This window comes from Equus caballus, chromosome 15, assembly GCF_041296265.1.
Source record: "Equus caballus isolate H_3958 breed thoroughbred chromosome 15, TB-T2T, whole genome shotgun sequence".
Classification (NCBI taxonomy): Eukaryota; Metazoa; Chordata; class Mammalia; order Perissodactyla; family Equidae; genus Equus; species Equus caballus.
The window spans coordinates 71,072,085-71,095,928 of record NC_091698.1 but is presented as its reverse complement, the minus strand read 5'-3'; the positions used below and the strand labels follow the sequence as shown (position 1 = coordinate 71,095,928).

General features: G+C 52.3%; 2 long non-coding RNA genes across 4 annotated transcripts in view; one reads left to right on the top strand and one right to left on the bottom strand.

Moving 5' to 3' along the window:
- LOC102147795 (uncharacterized) overlaps window positions 1-22,006 on the bottom strand; it is a 37,379-nt gene extending 15,373 nt beyond the window's left edge. For all 3 annotated transcript variants that reach the window (XR_001378477.3, XR_011426466.1, XR_001378476.3), the window contains exon 1: window positions 21,874-22,006. This is a non-coding gene — a long non-coding RNA (uncharacterized lncRNA). The remainder of the gene's footprint in view (window positions 1-21,873) is intronic.
- LOC102147819 (uncharacterized) lies at window positions 21,122-22,797 on the top strand. The gene is made up of 3 exons (XR_288438.4): window positions 21,122-21,360; window positions 21,926-22,082; window positions 22,555-22,797. It is a non-coding gene; the product is annotated as an uncharacterized lncRNA (long non-coding RNA).
- The last annotated feature ends 1,047 nt before the right edge of the window (window positions 22,798-23,844 follow it).

The window sequence follows — 23,844 nt, the reverse complement described above, 5'->3', positions numbered from 1 at the left end:
GGGTCCCCCGAGAGCTCTTACAGACATACACAGCCTGAACCTGGCCGTGTTCACGTCAACATGTGGTTAACAGAGTCAGTAATGTCTTTATTTAAACACTGCCTCGTTCTCTGAGTGTTTCCTGTATGTGAATCTCGTCTCCCCAGTGAGATCACAGGGGTAAAGGCCTTGCCTCCTCCCACCCCCCAACACGTGGCCACCCTTCTGGGCTTCCTACAGACACAGACCCACGATGAGCCTCCCATGCCTCCACCAGGGACTATGTCTGGTTTGCTCTCTTCCACATCCCCAGCACTTAGCACAGTGGTTGGCCCATAGTTGACACTCAGTAAAGCCTGAATAACAGAGTGAATGGGAGTCTTGTTGAGTTCAGTTGAACTGAGTGCGTTGAGTTGCCTTCTTCACCAGGGCTCACTAAGCAGGCTCTTTGAGAGTTGGACTTCTGACCTCACTTGCTCGCCACGGAGGCAGAACCAATGCAGACCTCTCCACCTATCCTCACAGTGGGTCCCTTGGCTGCCAATTCTACCATGTCACCACGTCCCTGAGAAAGGTGGTGGCACCATCTCTGTGGCCAGTGTGGCACGGTCAGTGTTAGGACAGGTGGACTGTGCCTCTGAGTCCTCTTCTTGTGGTGCTCTGGGGTGGGGCCGCCTTGGGAAGAGAAGCTTTGCTGCCCACATTTCTGGTGGGGACAGACCTTCTGGAAGAGAGCTCCAGGTCGAAGTTATGCTCCCCCTACCCCCACTCCCTCACTCCATCCCCACAATCATAGGTATGGACAAGGCTGGACGTGGGGACAGAGAGTGCAGCACCCTGCAGGCACCAGTGACTGAGGAAGAGCAGTGGGCTTGGTGGGGGCAGGGAGAGTGTGACCAGAATGGTCATTGGGAGTTGCATTTTCCTCCCTGGTGCTTGGGGCCAGTGCACTTGTGGTGGGGCAGTGGGACTGCTCCTCCCGGTTGCCAGCAGGAATGGGAAATGGAGGCATGGGGATCTTCACTCAGGCTCTCAGAACCTTTTCAGGCCTCCGGCCCTGGGGCTGGGAGCCTCGTGCAGTATTCTTCCTGCTGCCACCGTGGGGCCCCCGATCCATCCAGGGAGGAGTTGATGCATTCCTGGTTCTAGAGACAGGACATTGCAGGCTACCCAGAGAAGTCTGAACACCCTGGGGGAGGGGGAAGTTCCTCCTGTAGCATCTCCCACCCTGGGGCTGGGCCATCATGACAAAGCCTCACCCTCTCTCGGTACCTCTGACATCTCCCTGTGCCCCTTTGGAAGAAGCCACTCGCTGGGCCTTTGGGGCAGGACTGGGCATGCTCCCAGCACACTCCATCCGGTCCTTATGGGCTTCCAATCCAAGAAAAAAACAGGCTCCCTGGCTGGGAACTCATTCTCCCTCCCCCTTCTCCCTTTCTTTTCTTTTTCCCTCCCTTTTGCTTTCCCCCGGCCCCCACCACCCACCCCAAGAGCTTCCAAAGTGACAACATGTGGGCCCAAATCAAACCCTTGTCCTCAGGCCCCTGCTGGCATCTCTCCCAGATCACCCACCTTCCTCCTCCGGCTCCCCAGCCCAGCCACCCTCCTCACCTCCACCCCCGCCATTCCTCTTCGTAGACAACTTTCTAAATGCAGCCCAACTTCCCCTTTTGGTGCACAAGCCCCGTAAAACAGCTGCAAAAAGTCAGCAGCCCTGCAAAAGTTCTCTTGCAAGTTCGGCTAAGAGCAACGCCCTCTGGCCCTAGCCATTGCTTCCCCACACCCAGGCTCTGGGAGGCCAGTCTCCTCCAGTAAACAGTGGGGAGACCCCCAGACACACAATCTACCCAACAATCTCATCTAGAGAGAACTCCCTGAGGGACCCAGCCGAGTGTAGTCAATGGGAGGAGACAGCCCCAAAATTGGCCTGGTTTCCTGGCCCTCTCAAAGCCCTGTGGGACCCTGAGCTATCCACTAACTCCCTCTAGACACAGTCCTCTCATTTGTAGGACAGAGGGATGGGTTGGTTGTTTTTCGGGCCCCTTCCAAGTCTAAAATTCCACAAATCCATAATTTCTCTTTAGGGAGCGAAAGCGGGCTTTGTGCAGGGACACACAGCCAGCTGAGGGTCATCTGACTTGAGCCCAGGTCTCCTAAGTGGCACTCGTGTTCTCTCTGTGACACAGCCCTCAGTAAGACAGCGCCTCCCACTCCTGATTCCTGATCAGAATCACCTGGGAATGTTTCGCAGCATACCAATCCTAGGCCACACTCCAGACCAGTGAAGTCAGAATCTCAGGTTGGGGCCTGGTCATGAGTCTGTTTAGAAAGTTATTGAGGTGATTCTGACCGAGCAGTCAAGGTTTAGAACCATTGTGGAAAAGGCTTCTAGAAACTAAAGGTGAAGCTCTAAACCAGAGGTGCCACATTTTGGTGCCACATTCTCTGCTGAGAAGGATCTTGAGGCCATGGAGATGGGCTCTGTGACGAACTAGGCATGTCTGTTGTGGATAGGTGGGGAGTGGCTGTGCCCTGCTGGCCAACCCCCCAACCTAGGATGCTGGTGCAGGGCAGCCCTCCCCGTGCTGGCTCATTGGCCTGCCTGCTCCCTACCAGGCCCCCCGAGGCCTTCCCATCTGCCTCCAGGGCAGACAGCCCCAGGACTGCAGTCCGGGAACTGGAGACCAACCACATGAGAGGCAGAAGGCCCGAGGCCAGCTCCAGCCCTCCGAGGGCTTCGTGAGGATTGAGAAAAGGAAAATAGAGAAGGGAAACTGAAGCAGGGCAAAGGCAGTGAAGGAGAAAAAGACAAGAGAAAGGGGAAGGACTCTGAGGCCAGAGAGTCATGTGAATGGCTTTTAGGGAACAGAGCCCCCTCCGCTGTGCCCCCTGCTCCCCCTTCATCGGTCATCCCCTGGGCCTGGTAAGAAGCACTCTCCCGCCAGGTTCCAGGGCACAGAGAGCACTGCTGCCCACAGAGGCCCAGGACAGAAAGTCCAAATCCAGAAACCTGGCCGTTCTGAGTCTGTGAGCCCTGTCCTCCCCCTCCCCGGGCAGAGCTAGCAAAGAGCCCTCCCCACACAGCACTCCCGGATCCCTGCCTCCTCTGCTCACCAGAGCCAGGGGCTCCCATCAGGCACTTCAGCAAAATCACTTGGCCAGTCCTGGTCCAAAGTTAAGGCTAAATCCAACTCCCAAGACACTTGGCATCACGTCCAGGTGATCCAGGCGATGCTGCTCACTAGCTGTGTGACCTTGAGCAAGCCACCTCCCTCCCCTCCCTAGGCCTCAGTGCCTGATCTCGTCTGCCTTCCAGTGAAGGTATATTTGGAAGAAAGAGATGTCGCTGTAGCCCAGGGGTCAAGAGCCTGGGCCCTGGGGACAGAGGCCTGAGCTCGTGTCCTGGCTTCGCCACTTACTAGCATTGTGAGCTCTGTGCCTCTGTGTCCTCACCGGTAAGGTGAAAGTTAATAGATGGATGACAGAAAGGGAGAAGACAGCACAGTTCAAACCAATGTGGGACTGATATCTAGATACATAAGGACTACCCTTTGCAAATCAAAAGAAGAAGGTGGCAACCCCAATAGAAAACTGGGCAAGGGACATGAGCAGGCCATCGCTAGAGCTGCAAGGACAAAACGGGATACCCAGTTAATGCATCAGAGGTTTCTATCAGGGAGGAATGGGACAAAAGGGATGGTGACTCCCAACCTGGGGGTGATTCTGGCTCCTTACCACCACCAGGGGACATTTGGCCATGTCTGGAGACTTTTTTGGTTGTCACAGGGTAGGGTAGGGAGGGGTGACTACTGGCATCTAGTGAGTAGAGGCCAAGGATGCTGAAAAACATCCTGCAATGCCCAGAACAGCCCCCACAACAAAGACGTATCTGGCCCCAAATGTCAATAGTGCTGAAGCTGAGAAACCCTGGACTAGATCGATGGATAAACAGATAGATGAAGGGGCCTTGCTAGGACAAATGATGAAAATGTGCCATGAGATGCTGAGGCACAGAATTCGTTAAAATAAACCTAATACAGTGGCAATAATAATGGTTCCTAAATGTTTGGCACACAGCAGAGTGTTCAGCTAATGCTCGCTGCTCTGTTATTACTCTTTCCTTGAGGGGTCTGAACTCCTTGGCCCTCATCTATTTGTTCCAGCAACGAAGCTAAGGGCCTCAGGCCAGAGGAACTCCTGTGTTGCCCAGAGATGGGTGAGCAGTCACAGTGGGCAGCCCAGCTCTCGACCCTGTGCCCCCGCGGTGGGTTGGAGGAAAGCGATAGCTGTACAGGGGCAAAGATGGGTGGGAGTGCCTGGGGTGGGGAGCAAAGAGGAAGAGAAAGGAGACACTGCAAGTTTCAGTGTTTCACAACATCACAAAAATACCCAGAAAGCCGGAGGGGGGAGGGGCACAAGGAGAAGTTCAAATTGAGCAATGGCTGTGGTTCTTCTCAAATCCATGGAAAATCCTCTTTTCACACTCTCTGGTTCAGTGAAGCCAGACCCTTCTACAACTCGACAGTGGCCTAAAAAGGGACATATCCAACAGCCACCGTGCCTTGCACCCTCACCTCCTCCTCTACTCCTCCTCGTTCTTCTCCCACTCACCCTGGCCAATCCTCCAGCCCATGTTTTCCGGGATGGAAACTCCCACTCTGGTCCTACCAGAGCCCTGAAGCCATTGACAAGATAGATACAAAACAACAACAATAATAATAATCTCATCTGTTAGAAATCAGCATCTGGAAAGAAATCATCTCCCTTACACAACAGGCCAAGAGATCCTCTAGGATTCTTTCTTTTTTTTGTTTTTGAGGAAGATCAGCCCTGAGCTAACTGCTGCCAATCCTCCTCTTTTTGCTGAGGAAGCCTGGCCCTGAGCTAATATCCATGCCCATCTTCCTCTATATGTGGGATGCCCACAACAGCATGGATTGCCAAGTGGTGCCATGTCCACACCCGGGATCGGAACCGGCAAACCCCGGGCCACTGAGAGGCAGAATGTGTGAACTTAACTGCTGCGCCACTGGGCCGGCCCCCTTCTAGGATTCTTAAACCTGAACCCCAAATTTGGCTCTGAGTTTCCTGGCAGCCCAAGTTTTCGTGAGTCACATTGCCCGTAATCAGAAGCCCACCAATTACTCCGAGGAGGCAGAGATTTCCCAGGAACTGAAGCCTGAAATATACGCCACTTGTAGGTCTGATAGAGAACACTGGCTGAGGCTGTGAATACTAGTAAACACAGCATCTCCCCCACCAAATTCAACAGCAGGGCTCCTCCCGCCATTTTCCATGAAGCCCCATCCTAAGGGAGGGACATAATACAGATTTTGTGGTGGCTAAATAATGTGGTCCAAGAGCGACTCAGCTTCATGAGAGCCGACTGGGTTCACGGATATGTCCCGTCTGGAAGAATGGCTGGAATGCATGGCCTTTAAATAACCCCCATGAACTTTATTTCTCTCAACTGAGCTTTTGATAAAACTCAGGTCGCGGGAGGCAGTTGGAGGTTGTAACCGCTGACAAGGGTCTGGCAGGCAGTGCTCCGGCGCTGCATGAGGGTGGGGCTGTGGGTCCCTGGCACCTGCAGAGACATCATTCATGGATTCGGCTATTCACAGACTCCCCCAAAAGCCCAAAACATTCAGGGCTTTCTTATTTTGCTCTGGCCTGAAGTGGAACTAGACCAAGAGGCTGGCAAAAGTAGGAGCAAGCCTCAGAGCTGGCGGGGACGCTGGCCAGCACCAAGATCCCTGCCTCACTTTGGGTTATTATTAAGGGGAGTAATAGCTCTCATCAATTGTGGGTTTAGGCATGATGTCACTACTTCAATTAATCTTTACAACCAAGCTCTTAGGTAGATACTGTGACGATCCTCATTTTACAGATGAATAAACCGAGGCTCAGAGAGCTCTGCCAACGTAACACAGCCCCTAACAGCAGAAGCTACGATGCCCACTTAAATCCGATTCCAAAGTTCACACGCTTCTAACCGCTATACCATGATACCCCACTACACAGAACAAGAGATAAAATCTGTGGGAAAAGTGAAAAGGCAGTTAATTTGTGGCATGTAAGCACAGGAAACACATGACTCTCAGAATGCGATTCAGGAGAAAGCCAGAAGTCTGCAGCCACCTTTTGCATTTAAGACTGTGGGGCTTCTCAAAGCCCTCTCAAACATCCAGAGCCCGCTGGGTTGTAAACATCAGTCACACCCCAGCTTCTGTAAAAGTCGGGGGGCAAGGGGGTTGCAGGGAAGGGCCCAGCTTAAACAAATGCTGGAGGGCAGTGGTAAAGGGCACCCAGTGAGCAAGCTCAAGACACCCCCTAGAAGGTGCTGGAGACCCCTCCTGCACGTCAATGAGTGAGCAATGCAGAGCCCAACACTCCACGCTTGAGCGCAGGGCCAAGCTGGTTTGGGCCAGGGATCCCTCCTGGGCACAGCTGTATGTGCTTCCGGTCACTTCCTGGGAAATCAGCAGGTGGGCACATCCCGGACAAAATAGAACCTATGACGTTGTCTTCCCAGCAGGTAGCCTGTGACTCCCTTACTCATGACACTGAGGCCCCACCTCCCTTGATTGGATACACTGACCTTCTTTAGAAGATCTCTTTAGATTGGGGACAGGAGTGTCTAGACCACAGGAAAGCTTTCCACATCAGTGAGCAATATGCTGACAAGCAGGGCCTGGGCTCAGCCCCAGGAAATCTGATGACTCAGGAGGATGTGCATTCTCCCCACAGACATGTCTCCCAGGCCCTGGTGATGGGCCCTCCCTGTGCCGGGTATGAGGGTAAGGAGAGGAGTCAGGCCCAGTCCCGGCCCTCATGTGGTTTACAGTCTAGAAAAGGGTGCAGAAGTGGGAACACTTCAGTGTGCCTTCATTAGTCCCTTCTAGAAAACCGAGAAAGGAAGGAAATGAGGGAAGGAGGGATATACCTACAACATAGATCCAGAAACGAACCACTTCTCCCCTCGCCCCCACTCACTGTTACCACCATCCTCTCTGGCCTAGATTATTGCGATGGAGACCTGCACACAGCAGGCCTGCTCCTTTCATAGGGCCTTTGCACCTGCTGTTCCCTTCGCCCTTTCACAAGTATCCTCATGACTCAGCATCTTCATGTCTTTGCTCAAATGTTCCTTCTCAGTGAGGCTTTCCCTTCCTTGAGGCCACTCAAAGTTCACAACAATGCCCCTCCCCCTCCAGTCCACAAAAGCTTTAGCAGGTGCAATGCAGCGGGGCTTTCCTTACTACCTCCTCACAGCCCACTCTCTTAAGGAACTCAGGACAGGTTTCCCACTGGCCTTGGCCAGAGGCTATTTCCATGGTCCATAAGAGGGTACCCCGAAGCGGCCCTCCCTGCCAAACATCAGCCAGTGTACTGGGATCAAGCTGGGATCAAGCCGATGTATGGCCCTCTCCCGTCCTGGGGAAATTCTAGCAGAGCCTGGGCAGCCTTCCCCCTGACTCTCTTGACCAAGTTGTAGGTCTGACCTGTTGTAGCAGGGCTGGGTAGCTGGTCACCAAACTCATTTTCTCCTCTTCCTGGGCACCCATCTGGACTACATTTCCAACTCCTTTGTCCTCAAGGATGGCCAATGGAGTGTGAGCAGAAGCAACGTGTCTCTCTTCTGGGCTGAGGATGTTAAGAAGTAAATGTTCCTTATCTAGCTCTCTTTCCCCACCTGCCAAGACCTCATGGTCTAGGAGATGGCAGAGCCACAACATGGAAGGAGCCTGGGTGCCTAAATCTCAGAGGAAGGCTGTATGCCAATCAGAGGACCCATCTTGGACTTTATGTGAGTAAAAAGTAAACTTTGTGAGCACCCTAGATTTTGGAAGTTGGCTACTGAATGAGCTTGGTGTTTAACTTCCTGCCCCTCTAAGGACTCTGGGCCTGCCCTCCCTCCGATGCTCCTCTGCCCCTCCTCCAATGGCATTTCCCACCTGGACTTTGTCCCCTCTTCCCCACCCCTTATTAGGCCTCCAGTGATGACTGAGCAGCTTATAAATGAATCATTTCTGCTCTTGGGATCTGTAAGCTGATGTTAAAGGCAGCCTGGCGAAGAGGCACAGCTCTTGCCACTACCTCCCTATAAGCCTGGTTCCAACGGTGTGTGACTTTGGGCGAGACTCCAACCTTACAGAGACAGCTTCCTCATCCTTAAAATGGGAACAATAGCATCTGCCCATGCCACCTCACAGAGGAAGAGACAGGAGGCCGTGATATGCAGGAGCAGCTGCTCTGAGCCAGACCCTCTGCTCATCTCACAGCACTTACATAGGGAAACTGAGGTATACAGAGGCTTAAAACTACCTGCCAAGTTCACCCAATAGTAAGCAGCTGTCCCCCACCCCGACTTGGTCCTCACCATCTTCTCTCCCTCACTGAACAGCACCACCACCTGCCCAGGTGCTCAACTCAGAGACCTCAGATCATCCCTGACTCCTCCCACCCCTCACTTCCCTTACACAACTCAGCACCAAAGCCAGTTGTTTTACCTTAATAAACAGCTCTTCAGTCTAGTCCTTCCTTCCATCTCTGTTGCCACCACTCTGGTCCAAGCCCCTCCACGTCTCTCTTGAACTCTTGAAATAGCCTCCACATTGGTCTCCACAGCTCTTCCTCCACACAGCAGCCACAGGCATCTTTTGGAAATGCAGAGGTGACCTTTCCAATGCCCAGGTTAGGGCAGCTCAGTGGCTTCCGACTGCTCTTATGACAAAGCCTTGCCATGGTCTGCCCAGTGTGGAGATCAGCCTCTTTTTGAACGCCGTCCCGCTGCCCCTCCTCTCTCCATTCTGGTCGGGGACCCTTCTTCCAGTCCTCTGAACGCCCACCAACTCCCTCCTTGGTGGGAGCATCCTTTGCACATGCTGTTCCTTCTGCGTGGAACACCCTTCCTTCCCTTCTTTACCTGGTTTACTCCTAATCACCCTTCATCTCTGAGGTCTGGTGTCACTTCAACAAGAACTTTTCCCTGACCTTCTTTTTTTTTTTTTTAAAGATTTTATTTTTTCCTTTTTCTCCCCAAAGCCCCCCAGTACAGAGTTGTATATTCTTCGTTGTGGGTCCTTCTAGTTGTGGCATGTGGGACACTGCCTCAGCGTGGTTTGATGAGCAGTGCCATGTCTGTGCCCAGGATTCGAACCAACAAAACACTGGGCCGCCTGCACCGGAGAGCGCGAACTTAACCGCTCAGCCACGGGGCCAGCCCCCTCCCTGACCTTCTTGACTAGGTGACATCCTTCTATAGCACTCACCGCTGTCATTATTTTATGTCTATTTGAGTAATTGTTTGATGAAGGTCCATCTCCCTCACATGACTTTGAGCTCCACAAGGACAGGAATTGTGACCATTTTGCTTGCCGTTGAAACCCAGTGTCTAATACAGTATCTGATCCATAGTAGAACTTCAATATTGCCAGAACAATTGAACCAGTGATTCGTGGACTTCAGAATGGAAGTCCAAGCCTGCATGTCTGCCCACTCATCAGTTGTCGTGGGGAGTTGTAGCCATCTGCTTGGGCTGCCATAACAGAATACCACAGGCTGAGCAGCTTAAACAACAGAATTTTATTTTCTCATAGCTCTGGAGGCTGGCTGTCCAAGATCAAGGTGCCAGCTGACTTGGTTTCTGGTGAGACCTCTCTCCTCGGCTCACAGATGCACCTTCTTGCTGTGTCCTTGTCGTCACACGGCCTTTTTTCTGTGCACATGAGGACAGAGAGATCTCTGGTGTCTCTTATAAAGACATCACTACTATTGGATTAGGACCCCATCCTTATGACCTCATCAACCTTAAGTACCTCCTTAAAAGCCCTTTCTCCAAACACAGTCACACTGGGGGTTAGGGCTTCAACATATAACTTTGGTGGGGCACAAGTCAGTCCATAACCTCCTGCCATCTAGCTCCCCAAATTCACATCCTTCTCACATGCAAAATACACCCACCCCATCCCAACAGCCCCTAAGGTCTTAACCCGTTCCACATCCAGCCCAAGTCCAACGTCTCACTCAGTGTCATCTACATCAGATATGGGTGCAACTCAGGGTAGGATTCATCCTGAGGCGGAATTCCTCTCCCACTGTGACCCTGTGAAACCGGACAAGTTATGTGCTTCCACACAACAGTGTGGGACAGGCACAGGAGAGACATGGCCATTCCGAGAGGGAGAAATTGGAAAGAAGAAAGTCGTAACAGGTCCCAAGCAAGTCCAAAACTAGCAAGGCAAATTCCATTTGATCTTAAAGCTCCAGAATAATCTTCTTCAGAATGATATTCTGTTCTCCGTGCCCACTGGGAGCATAGTATGTCCCCCGTGGCCCTAGACAGTGGCCCTGCCCCCTCAGCTCTGCTGGGCACAGGAGGCCTTGCCCCTGAGGCACTGAGCGGTGGCATCCTGGCTGTCTGAAACTGAGGAAGTGGGCCCAGTCTCTGGGACCAGGAGGAAACAGCTCTGTCCCCTGGGCCCATGGTGGGAGTGGCAGCCCTGATGTTCTCTGAATGACCTTCAGGGTCATTTTTCCCTTTAGTTTTTATTTTTTATTTTTCCTTCTCCCCAAAGCCCCCCAGTACACAGTTGTATATTCTTCGTTGTGGGTCCTTCTAGTTGTGGCATGTGGGATGCCGCCTCAACGTTGCTTGACGAGCAGTGCCATGTCCGCGCCCAGGATCCTGAACCGGTGAAACCCTGAGCCGCCAAAGCAGAGAGCGCGAACTTAACCTCTTGGCCACGGGGCTGGCCTCAATTTTTTTTTTTCCCTTTTCTTGAAGGCTAACCATGTTTGAAGCTGGATAGCTCTATTGTCCCGTCCTGTAGATCCCAGAAATCTGACAGCCTTCCTTCATTCCATTTTCTCTATCCCGTTTAGTCCCAGCTGGCAGTCCTTCTGCTGGTATAATCCCATCTCTATTCCTGGCTTCAGCTGAGATGGCTAATTAAATTTGCGGGTAATCTCTTAATGGAATGATGGTCCAGCCACGCCCTTGGTGTTTTCTCCAGGACGTGCTTTCCCAGTTTTGCAACATGGATAGGCTGAGAATTTTCCAGATCATCAAGTTCTAGTTCCTTTTTGCTTAACAATTCCTTCAATTTGTCTCTCTCCTCTCACATTTTATTTGAAGCAGTAAGGAGAAGCCAGGCCACATTTTTAACCCTTTGCTTAGAAATCTCCTCTGCTAAACATCCAAGGTTGTCACTCACAAGTTCTACCTTCCACCAATATATATATATATATGTCTATATAGATAAAGAAATTTATGATAAGGAATTGGCTTATGCAGTTATGGAGCCTGGCAAGTCCAAGATCTGCAGAGCCAATGTCCCATTTGGAGTCTGAAGGCTGGCAGGCTGCTGTAGAAGCAGGAAAAGCCAGTGCCTCAGTTTGAAAGCTGTCAGGTAGGCAAATTCCCTCTTGCTCAGGGGAGGGTCAGCCTTTGGTTTTAGTCAGGCCTTCAACTGATTGGATAAGGCCCACCCACATTATGGAAGGCAACCTACTTCACTCATTCTACCAATTAAATGTTAATCTCATTCAAAGATACCTTTCCAGAATAATGTTTGACCAACTATCTGGGCACTTCGTGGCCCAGTCAAGTCAACACATAAAATGAACCATCACAGGACTCACACCAGAAAATAGATGTGATTGAGGCTTAATGAGTATGCCGGACCAGTGTAAGGGATTAGCACCAGAGCTGGCATTGTAATTTGCCATTCATTCTTTCCATACACATTTATTACACACCTACTACAAGCATCTCAGTTATCTATTGCTGTGTAACAAACTACCCCAAAACTTAGAGGCTTAAAACAGCAAAAAGTCTCAGGACTTTGTGGATCAGGAATTTGGGTGAGGCTCCGCTGAGTGGTTCTTCTGCATCAGCTTGCATCACTCCTTCACCTGGGCAAGGCTGGTAAGGCCAAGAAGTCTTCACTAAAATATCTAGTGTCTCAGCTCCTCCACGTGGCCTCTCTCTCTCTCCAGATGCTGCCTTGTCGTTCATTGGTCTGCCCACGCTTCTTTACCGTTTGGTGGCTGCCTCCCTGAGAGAGTTCCAAGAGGACAAACCTCAAGAGGAGAAGCAAGCGTTTGTCAGATCTATGCTTGCACCGGGCTCCTTGTGGCACATTGGCCAGAGCAAGTCACATGCCCAAGCCCACATGTGGGAAAGGACTATACAATGGCATGAATACCAGAATTTGGGGTTCCTTGGGGGCCCCTAATGTAACAGCCCACCAACGTATGACTCTTATAACACCAGTATATATGATGCATTATCACATCAGTCCTGACTCTTGCCCTCAAGGATCTCACAGTCCAGCACAGCATTTCCAAACGTATTGGACTACAGCATCTTAACGTCATTCCTGCAGTGAGCAAGACCCCATATGACTTCCTGGCATCTTTGGGTAGAGCATCCCATTCTGTAAAGACGGCTTCTCATATGATGATAAGTGTAGGAACGTATTTATCACTTTTCACACACATACTTTTTCAAAATAAATTTTAAAGGAAAAACATTGCTAGTTTTGTATATTTGTGGGAGAATGCCACCTTATATTCCATGACATGCTAATGTTGCTCAGAAGATAGTTTTGGAAATGCTGGCCTTATGATTCCTAGTAGGAATTTAAAGCTCTTTTGGCTCCTAGGACCACAGACCCTAGTGGCTCGCAGTGGGTGGTGGATCGGAGACAGCTTGTCACAGGGCCTGGAAGGTCTGGGCTTTCTGTGGGACCATCTGTTTCATTTCCGTGGCCATGAGCGACGGGAGGTCAGGGATCATCATTCCTACACCACATCTGACAACACGGGGGGCTGGGACAGCACATGCCAGTTGACCTAACACATCATCCTCTGTCATCCTATGCCCTCTCTGCACCTGGCACCAGAGGGTGCCACATGTTTCACACACTAAACAATACCCATCCCACCACATATGACCCCACTTCAGAAGGATTGAGGACATCAGGAGGCAGTTTTCAAGGGCTCAAAAGTTCCATCCCAAAGCCAGTCTCTGAAGCACTGCACAGAGAGGCCCCAGCACTGATCAGAGCGAGCAGGGCCAGCAGCCAGCGGACCAAGGTTGCTCAGAGTGGGCTTGCCCAGGTTGCCTGAGGCAGAAGCCCCAGTGGTGACCAGGAGATTCCAGTGCATGAGGCTGGAAGCCCAGGAATCTGCATTCTTAGCCTCCACCGTGGCTCACAGGGTGCTAGCCCCTCCCCAGATTTAGGGTTTCCATGTGGCTATTTCTGAAAAATCCCCATGGAGTGGGGGCGGGGGAGGGACACCAAACCTGAGATGTGGCGCTAGCTGATGTCTACCTGCAGGCAGGACGCAGGTGGCCAGCAGCCCAAGATTCGACTTGTTTCACGAGCCAAATGGACGTTTATTTTCATACTCTTGAGAGATATATATTTCTGTTACAACTTCAGAGACAGCTTGCCTCTACAGGTTTCCTTCACAGAACAGTCCCCCGAGATTAAATCTGTTTTGAGTTGTATTTTGAAAAAAGAGGAAATTGGATCCTGGCTCTGGGTGGGATGAGGGGTGAGGGGAAGGGAAGGGAAGTTCAGAAAGAAGGCAAAAGCCACAGATTTCCAGAAACTTCCTCGTATTTTCCTCCCCTCTGCATTTTATCCTGCTCACTCTCACCCCACCGAGACAAGACCCAGCTCTGGCTTGGACACATCTTCCCTCCGTCCCTGCCTCCCCCCCCTTCACCCCACAGGTGCCCACCGCTCCTCTCAGACCCGGGCCCGGGGAAACAAGTCAGACAAAGTCAAACGCTGTATGATCTCACTTACATGTGGAATCTATAAAAATGGAACTCGCAGACACAGAGAACAGATTGGTGGTTACCAGAGGTCGAGCGGCGGGGTGAGTCAAGGTGGTCAAAAGGTGCAAACTCCCAGTTATAAGATTAATAAATTCTGAGGATTTAATGCACAGCATGGTGACTACAGTAACAATACTGTATTGTATATTTGAAAGTTGCTAAGAGAGTGGATCTCAAAAGTTCTTGTCACAAGAGAAAAAAATTATATTATGTGAGGTGATGAATAACTCTACTTATTGTAGTAATCATTTCACAATATATATATATGTATATCAAATCATTGTTTTACAGCTTAAATATACACAATATTATATGTCAATTATATCTCAATAAAATTGGGAAAAGTAGAAATTAAAAATGAGTTCAGGATTAACCCCAATGTCAAATATTTGGAATGCAGATATGGTGGATTAGCTCAGCCTTATGTTTTAACCAACCGTCACACTGGGGCTAGAGTAAATATCCTACAAGAGGACGATATTTATGAATTCCAAAAGGTCCTTGTTATAATGTCCTTATTCCTGTGACAATACCCTTCTCAAATTGCTTATGTACTTTCACATCTGCATTTGTGTTGTATTGTGGGAGTCGTTCCCCTACTTAAAAAAACAGTAGAAGAACCGGGCCCTGTCTCAGCCGTTACCAGCTCTGCCTGAGGCTCTCCCCTCAGGGCCTTCTCGCCAGAACACCCCAGGCCCCAGGGTCCTGGGCTGACTGTACACTCCAGCACTAAGGAGATGCTCAGAGGGCAATGCTCAACCCGAGGGCTACCCTGCCGGTTCAGCAGTGTGGGTGGGAGCATGCTTGGGGTCTTCCCAGAGGTCTTGCTGGCAGACACAGTCCACCACACTCCAACCCACGCCCTCAGGTGGCCCATCACGTTTCCCTCTGGTTTCTCCCTGTTTCTGACTACGGGTGACTCTTGTCCATCCTCCATTCTAAGTCCTCTTGTGGGGCTTCCCACGAGAGCAGGTGCCCTTAACCTGGGACCACAGACACTCCCCTGGAGGTGTGTGGATAGAATTCAGGGGGCCATGACTTTGGATGGGAAAAAATACATCTTTATTTTCACAAGCCTCTAACAGAAATTTAGCATTTCCTTTCATTGTAAGTGTAGGGAACAATCTACAGTAGTATTTGCAGAAAGTATGACTTTGTCACTAATAGAAATCCCTGACATTTTTCAAACACATTAGAGTTGTTTCAAGGTCTTTTGAAACACCAGTTTACACATCGCTACTTTAAAATGAGCACCACTAAAGTGTCAAGAAATAAGAGCAAATGTCACTACATCGTCAAGCTGTTTCCTCAATGTTTTCATATCTGTATTTTCGTACCATTGGCTTCTTTTGCAGTCTTGTAGATTTCATTTTACGCATTTGAAAACATTATTCCAAGAGGGAGTCCATAAGCTTCACCAGATGCCCACTGACTCCACAGTACATGAAAGGTCAATTTCTAGAGTCCTCAGTCCTAGTAGTCCTCAGACTTTTTCCAGTGTGAAAACCCCAAAAGTGTGCCTCCCCCTAGTAATTACACATTGGTATTCTCTAGATGAGGAAGAGCTGTAATAGTCAAAAGCTATTATTTAATGCCTGCCTTTAAACAAATTTGCATTTTATTCTTCACAACAGTATCTCTTGACCTTTTTCTTTGTTTTTTTTTTTTTGGTGAGGAAGGATGGCCCTCTATGCCAATCTTGCACTTTTTGCTTGAGCAAGATTGTCCCTGAGCTACGACCTATGCAAATCTTCCTCTGTTTTGTATGTGGGATGCCACCACAGCATGGCTTGAGCAGCGTGCAGGTCTGTGCCTAGGATCTGAACCCAGGAACCCTGGGCCACCAAAGCAGAGCGCACAAACTTACCAACTCTGCCACCGGGCCAGCCTCAGAATCTCTTGACTTTTAAAAAACAGTGGCCGCATCTGTAGGAGAGCTCTCATTGACCAGTTTGGTTTTGAGACCCTACACTAACCCTGATTCCACACTCGGGTCCACTGAGTTAGGGCATGTGGACCTGCCAGGCAGAGGGCATGAATCTCAGAGTGGGTTACTCCCATTGCTCTTGGCGCAAGGCTGGCCCCAGGAAACACGACAGGGACGAGGTGACTTGGGTTGGCCTGAGTTGGCTGTGCTCAGGTGGAACACGACTGGAGCCTCCACACTTCTCCACCAGCCCCCAGCCTACTGGCCCTGAAGTGAAGTTGCCAGAGTTAGCAAATAAAAATATAGGGTGCCCAGTTAAATTTGAATTTAAGGCAAAGAATGAATCATTTTTTAGTATAAGAATGTCCCATGCAATATTTGGGATACACTAATACTAAAAAAATTAGTCACTGTTTATGGGGGGAACCCTCCCCTCTAGGAGTCTGTTCCCAGAGAAGTCCCTGCCCAAGCCCAGTTGAAGGCTGTGCCCGGCCCAGGTTCTCTGTCAAGACTCCCACCTCAGCCTGAGGGACCATTCAGGGTAGGGAGTGGGGCCGGGGAGACTCCTGACAGCAGCCCACAGCCCTGGCAGTCCAGAGCTCAAGCCGTTCCCATCACTGCCTATGTCTCAGACACACCCCCACCCCATCTGTAAAATGAGAGAACTGGTCCAGGGTGGAACTCGAAACCCACTCCTTGCTCAGTTAGATTTAATAAGTACTATTTACCTTAGGAAAGAAGAATCTTTAACCTCTGCTCGTCTGAAAGGACCTTTCCAAAGCCAGCCCTCCTGAGGCAGCAGCCTGGGCCCCCTCCTGGCTCAGCTCAGCCCTGGAGCGCCTCACTCAGCCGCAGCTCCCACCAGTCAAACCCACAATGACACCTTTGGAAAGGACCCAACTACCAGGTACCCCAAAACACACACAACTGCAAAAGCAGAGGGTCACGCAGACGCATTCGCTTAGGAAAGAAAGAGGCAGATAAACCCAGACACACACAGAAGCCCTCACACGCACCGGACGGGAAAAGTGCCCACTTAGCAAACACCCAGCACACATACCCCACCCAGAGCACGCACGACATGCCACACACACACAGACTGAGCACAAATCACACTCGTGCTTTCTCACACACTTGCTGAAGGTGACAGCCAATATCAACCGTGTCCCCAGCCATCCCTCATCTGGGTTCTCAGCCTGAACCCCAAATGTCCAAGGTGTTTCTGGGGCTAAAGCTTCTCCCAACTGTGCCCTTCAAGCTGCTAAAAAAAAAAAAAACCCTGAAGGTGTTCCCAAAGAACTTTGTTTTTCACATCAGGCTAAATCAATAGATTACCTGGAAGCTGTATTCTGGAAAGATGTTACCCCAAATGGTAAAGGTGATAATGAGGACGATGAAGATGACAACCACAACTGCCAGCATTTCTTGAGTGCCAGCCGTGCCCCCGGAACTGTGGTAAGGGCTTTCCATACATTACCTCAGTCAACCCTCCCAACAAGCCATAAGGCAGGAACTGTTATCATGCCCGTTACAGACAAAGAAACTGAGGCTCAGAGGAGTTAAATGAATGCCTCGGGAGAGATTCCAGCATCTGTCCCCAGGGCTGTCTAACTCTAAAACACAGCCTCACCCACAAGGCCACGCGGAAAGGTTTGGCCCCTGGGTGAGGCAGGTCTGTGAGCTCTGGGTCCTCTTGCTAACCAGAGACCCAGGGACACTCCGGGACTAAGGGGGCTGGAAGGGCTGGCTTCCGCCCACCCTCCTGGTGGTCCCTGCACCAGGGATGGGAGCCAGGCCCCTCACAATGGAGGAGCTCCTCATAAGAGGAGAGATTTATATCTGCTCAGCTCCCGAGAGTCCCGGTCACCGAGCCCACCCAGGGAGGGCACAGAGGAGGACCCTAAAGAGGACCTAGAGAGGGCTGTCTCAGGGAAACCAGCCTCTGGGACATTCTTAACCCCAACCAAAGGAGGGGGACACCCTTCTCAGCCTCCACCTCTGCACTGGGGCCTGGCTAACAGCTGTTCCCAGCTGGAGGCTCTCTATGCCCCCCACCCAGGCAGTCCCCGGGGACATGGAGGCAGCTTTGCTGAAGCCTATCAAAGCATTCTTGTTCTTACAGCTGTTTCCTGGGAGGGCAGTTGGAGCCACAATAACCCCCACATCTGTTTAAGGGGCTGGTGGCTGGTACTCCACCTTCAGCCCTTCGGGAGGGGTCCTGCCCATCAGCAGAGGGGAAAATGAGCACATCCGAGAGACACGGTTTAGAACCTTTGACCTTTAGGACTGGAAGGGGCCACCCATCCCCATTTTACAGGTGACTTAACTGAGGCCAAGCCACCCCCTGCTCCCAAAGGGTTCCCCCACACAGAGCCCGTTTCCCCACAGACTCTCTGGGTAGGCCCTGGCTCCTCCTCTGCTGGCTCAGATCGGCCTCCACTTATACAAGACATGACCAGCCCAGAAAGAGGTGTGATGAGGCGCGTGGGAGTGTAAAGGCTGCATGGACAGGAAGCCAGTGTTTACTCTGAGATGCCTGCTCTGGCTCCTTCTCCTGCATGAGCCACTGCCCCCTTCTTGGCCACTATTTTAATTCTCAATCTGTGGGTTTATTTAAATCAGTGTTTCTCAGCCTCAACATTGTTGACATTTGGGCCTGGATATTTCTTTGTGGTGGAGGCTGTGCTGTGCATTGTAGGGTGGCTAGCAGCATCCCTGGTCTCTACCTACTAGATGCCAGCAGCACCCACCTCCCAGTAGTGACAACCGAAATTAACTCCAGACGTTGCCAAATATCCCCTGGAAGCAAAACTGTGCCCAGTTGAGAACCACTGATTTAAGTTGACTTAAAGGAGCGTATATGGACTGTCCCCTGTGTCTCGCCCCGAGTACAGGGAAGGAGGTGATAGGTATTCCCTCCTGAGCCCTGGAGTTCCTATGGGGCAGAAATGATAATAAATGTACCCAGGACAAAGCAGGGTGTGCCAGGAGATCCTGCAGCAGGCGGAAGTCGGGGAAATCATTGAGGCTGGGATCCATCCAGGAAGGCTTCCTGAAGGAGGAGGAATACAATCTGGGCTTTATATATGCAGTCCGGGAAGGATGCAGATTAAGGGGAAAATCTCAAAGACAGTGAGCAGAGCCCAGGGTGGGGGGATGAGTGTAGAATTTCTAGGGAGGGGAGGCGGCCACAGGTGGCTGGATTTTAAGCTGGAGTGTATTATGGCTGCCTTCCTCGAGGGCGGGTCCTGGAGCCCAGAGCAGGGAAGATGTTGGGGATGAATGAGGAAAGGGTAGGTGGGGGGGACGGGGGAATGCCATATCTCTGTTTCTGGGGTGCAAGCAGGGGCTTGTGTCTCTCTGAATCCCCCGAACCCAACACAGAATCAGGCTAAGGAAATGCTGGATGATGAAGCTGCTGCTGATGTGGAAGAAAGGTCTGATGAGGAGGAAGGTGGGCATGGGCTCCAGAGGGCTGGGAAGACCATCCCGGATGTCGAGGGTGCTGATGAGGGGGCCCAGCCAGAGGGCGAGCAAGGGACCTGACCAGCCCTCACCCTGATTTCTCAGGGTCTGCCCTCACCTGAGGTCTCCCTCACGGCCCACGTGGGAGGGGGTGGGAGGGGAGTGGGAGGGAGCGCTAATGGAGGGGTCACTGCTGGGCTGGGAGCAGACCACATGGCTTCCTCCCAGGCTGCAGACCTCTCTCTCTGAAGGAGACTTCAGCGGGTTTGCCGGAGGAGACAGGTGACCTTCTTGGCCTAGGAAGCTCCCTTCTCAGACAGAAGCACTGGTTCCCTACCCCCAGTCTGGGCTTCCTGAGCCATGGGTGCACATCTGCCCTCAGATCCACCCTCAGAATGGGCTCCCTGAGGGCAGGGCGACACCTTCCCAGTGGTCCCCTTAGGGAAACACAAAGTGTGGGGCTGGGGCTGCCCACAGGGAGCTTCTGGACTGACTCATCAGCAGGGGGCGCTGTGGGCTCAGGCACGGGGCTTGGGCAGCTGGAAGGGTGGAGACTGGCCTGGCCTCCTTCACCTCCTGTCAAAATATATCCTGTTACATCTCCCACCCCAGCCAGGTTCAACTGCGTCCGACACAGCAGGGGCTCTACCTCCTCGCAACTTCCCAGCCTAACCCCATTCTCCTCCCCTCCTCCGGATGAGGAAGAAGGAGAAGGAATTATTATACCCATTTTGCAGATGAGAAGACTGAGTCATATGGATGCAGAAAAGACTGGAAGGAACAGCAGCAGGACAGAATGGATAGAGTCTTAGCTCTGGGGCCAGAATACTCAGGCTTACTAGCATGCCAGTTCAGCATCTCGCTCCCTGTGTGGTGGGGGCAAACTTTGGGGCTTTGTTGAGTAAACCACTGCAGTTGCTGTAAGGGAGCTGAGCGTGGTGGCCCTCACTGCCCCAGGCTGGGAACAATTCTGACACTGGGCATCACAGCCCCTGTGGACAGCACTGGGTCCTGGGAGGAAGGGCTGGAAAGGGGGACAAGGCGGGCTTGCCCCAGCCCTTGTCTAGGCAGAGAAAGCAGACAGCCAGAAAGGGGATTAACAGGGGGCTCTGAACAAGGGCAGAGGGGACAAAGGGGCTGGGCTGGAGAGCTGGGGGGAGGGGGCCCCAGGTGCCCGCTGTCCTGAGTTATCTGCACTTTCTCCCAGGTCCTAGTAATGAATAACAGCAGTGGAAGCCATGGGTGCCATTCACTGCTCTCACGGTATGTCCGGCTCTATGCCAAGCAGGCAACTGGCTCAGTTACCCATCCTGGGAAGCAGGCAAGGGTACCACCTCATTTGATAGACGAGAACAGGAAAGCTCAGAGAGATAAAGTAACTCGTCTGAGTTCCCCAGCAGGAAAGGGGCAAAACGGAATACCACCCAGGTCTGCCTGGCACGTACCCACCGCTCTCTTGGTGGAGTCAGGGTCGAGGCGGGTGCAGAGTGGCCGGGCAGAGCTCTGATGGCTTTCTCTGGGGACAGAGGTGGAGGAGAACCAGCCCTGGCCCAGGTATGCTATCTGGCCCCAGGATCGGCTCATCAGCTTGCAGGTTCACGGGAGTGACCTCAGTGGTGGGGTGTTTTGGTTTCTCTGTTTGTTTGTTTTTTTCCTTTTTCCTTCTAAGAACAACTCATTTTGGTCAAATAACTAGAGTAAAAGTGACTGGTGTTGAGAAATCTCCCCCTCCCCCTTCTCTGGCCCCAGGCAGTGACATTTGAGGAACTGTCTCCTGGGGCCACAGAGGATGCTGTTGACCCAGTTCAAAGGGTTGGCTCTTCTCCCTGCCCAGCCCCACCCACTTCCCCTCACCACCTCCCTCACCTGCCAAGCTTGGGCAGCCTCCCACCGGGGACTGAGGTCCCGCCCCAGCGGCCGAGCTGAGCCCCTCTCGGAGAGGGCAGAGCAGCACAGTGTGGGGAGAGAAGCTAAATTCTCCCCTCTCATCCCACCTGCGCAAAGAAGGAGACCGGGGTGAGGCTGAAATTGAACTGCACATGTCTCTAGTCACCTCTGTCACCACTCTACTGACCCCATGGCACCTTCCGTGTGCCACTGACCACAGGTCAGCATTGAGAAGGCTGACAAGGTGAGGGGAGGTGAAATGGAATGCTGGCCCAGAGAAGAGGGACTGGCTTAGGCTCCCAGGAGGCTGCCCAGGGGGACGGGGGCAGAGAAAGGAGTGAGGGCCTCTGAGGGAGCTGGGTCCTGGCGCAGAGGGGCTGGATGGAGAGGCAGGCAGAAGGCCAGCCCAGTCTGAGCCGGGGAGAGCCTGGAGACCCAAAGGCCCACCACAGAGGCTCAGAGGCAGCCAGGCCTGCACCAGACAGGATTGGGGAACAAATGTCTGAGCTAGCAGAGGGCTGGACTTGCGGACCGCACCCTAAGGCTACAGCAGGACACACCCAAGGGCAAGCAGCTTGGCCCATATGTGAACAAAGAGAGAAGGAATAAGCACGGGGCCAGGGCGGAGAGTGTCTCTCAGGACTTGACTCCAGATAGCATTTCCTGGGAAGTAAACTGAGGCCCCAAGGCAACAAAGCAAGAAACTAGGCCAAGCGCCTTGAGGCTAAAGGCCCAGTAACTGGGGGGCCCCATTTACCTGCCCTGGTAGCTTCTGGCCAATGAGAGACCTCCACCGCCTTTCCTTGCAGGATGTACCAGGCTGCAGGCTCCAGCGCAGAGAAGGAGAAGACGGAGGCGGTGGTGATGTCAACCAAGGAATTAAGTAAGCAGAGGAGCTGATAACACTGCCCGACAAGCCCTGCTGTGGGCAAGGTGACTCATCAGAGACGGGCCCCACATCACAGGGTAATTGTTGTTGTGCCCAGACTGTGGGACTGGGGGCGGGGTGGGGGGGGGGGGGACGAGTTCCTCACCGAGTCCTCTGCTCGGTGGAGAGGTCTCAGAACACAGTGTCCTCTGCCTCCTGCGCACACTGCTGGCTCAGGAAACAGTCCTCCCTCCGCTGCTGTGATTATCTTTGGCCACAACGTTTGGTGTGTGTTTGTGGGGTGTGTCAGGGTGATTTCCCCACCTGTGTCCCGCTGGGCGCTCCAGGTACCAGCGATTGTTAACAGCAGCACTGTTGCTGCCCCTGGTTGAGCTGTCTATGGAAACAACGCCACCGGATGGCAGACTGCTGACCGCGACCACGTGGCGTCCTCGTGGAGGGTACAGCCTGTTCCTCCTGCAGCAGGCACCTGTAGAGCTGCCTCCACTCAGGCTCCCTCACTCTCTAGGACCCAGCTGAGGGGGCCAAAACTGTTGTGTTCTTCCCTAGCCCCAGGGGCGCCGCGTACTGTTGTCCAAGTTGAGAACTGTACAACTGGAGGGGGCACCATTCACCGTCCAACGCATGTGCCAGACCGCATGGCTGTACCTGATGGCCCCGCCCCTTCTCATTTCTAAATTACTTCTCACTCCCCTCCTCCGCCTAGAATGATCTATTTAGCTTGCCCTTGATAAGTTTGTCTTCACACCAAACTTTCCCCCATAAACATAAACTTCCTCCTCTACTGCCTGACTCCTTTTGTTCATTCGTTCATTCCACAAAAAATTGTTGAGTTTGTGCCAGGTACTGTTCTAGGCAAGTGAACCAGACAGACCCTCCCTGAGCTCATGGAGCTCACATCTAGGGGGTGCTGGGTTGGAGGGGTGGAATAAATAAATAATTTGTGACATAAAACTGCAAGTGACAGTAAGTGCAGTGAAGAAGAATGAAGCCAGGCCAGGAGGAGGAGGGTGACAGGGCCCTACTTCACCTAGGACTTTCCAGAAAGGCTTCTTTCCGAGGAGGTGGCCTGAGCGGAGGCCCGGAGGCAGTGAAGGAAGGAGCCTTCCTGGCAGAGCCCCTCCTGCCAGACATCCCACGCCAGGAGAAAGTTCTCTAATCCTGCCTGCTTCTGCCAGGAGCCTGTGGCATGGCCTGCGGCACTGGCTTCCCAGTGCTGGGTGTCCGTTTCCTCCTTGACAAATGAGAGGCCCAGTGGCACCAGCTGTCCGAGAGCTCCTCCAGCATGAATTCACTCACCTGTAGGCATGCGGAACTTCATGACTGGAGCCTGAGTCGGAAGGCCAGCTTGGCCACGTACAAGCTGTGTGATCTCAGGCAGGTTCCTTAACCTCTCTGAGCTGGTTTCCTTATTTATAAAATGCCTCCCTCAGGGTGTTGTGAAGGATTAAATGAGCTTGTGGATAGAAAACCACCTGGTGCATAGTAGGTGCTTAATAGCGATCTTCTAGGATCACACCTGGGAGAAGTGAGGCCACGGGGGTGGGGTGAAGAGGTGCTGTCGACCCGCTACCTTTCATCAAAAGGAGCCTAGAGAGGGCAATGCTGACCAAAAGACACGAAGCTCTGCTGGCCGCCCAGTTGTACAGAGCACAGCACGGGGAGCCTCCCAGCTGGGACCCCACCTCACAGACCCAAGCTTGGGGGAGGGGACGTGCCAGGGTCATGCCCTCCCTGCTGACGTCAGCAGGTGAGGGTGGGGTGGGGAGTTGCGGTGCAGCCCATGAACTGTCACACCACGGCCCAGCTTTCAACTTCCTCTGGGGCCCAGGGTGTGCT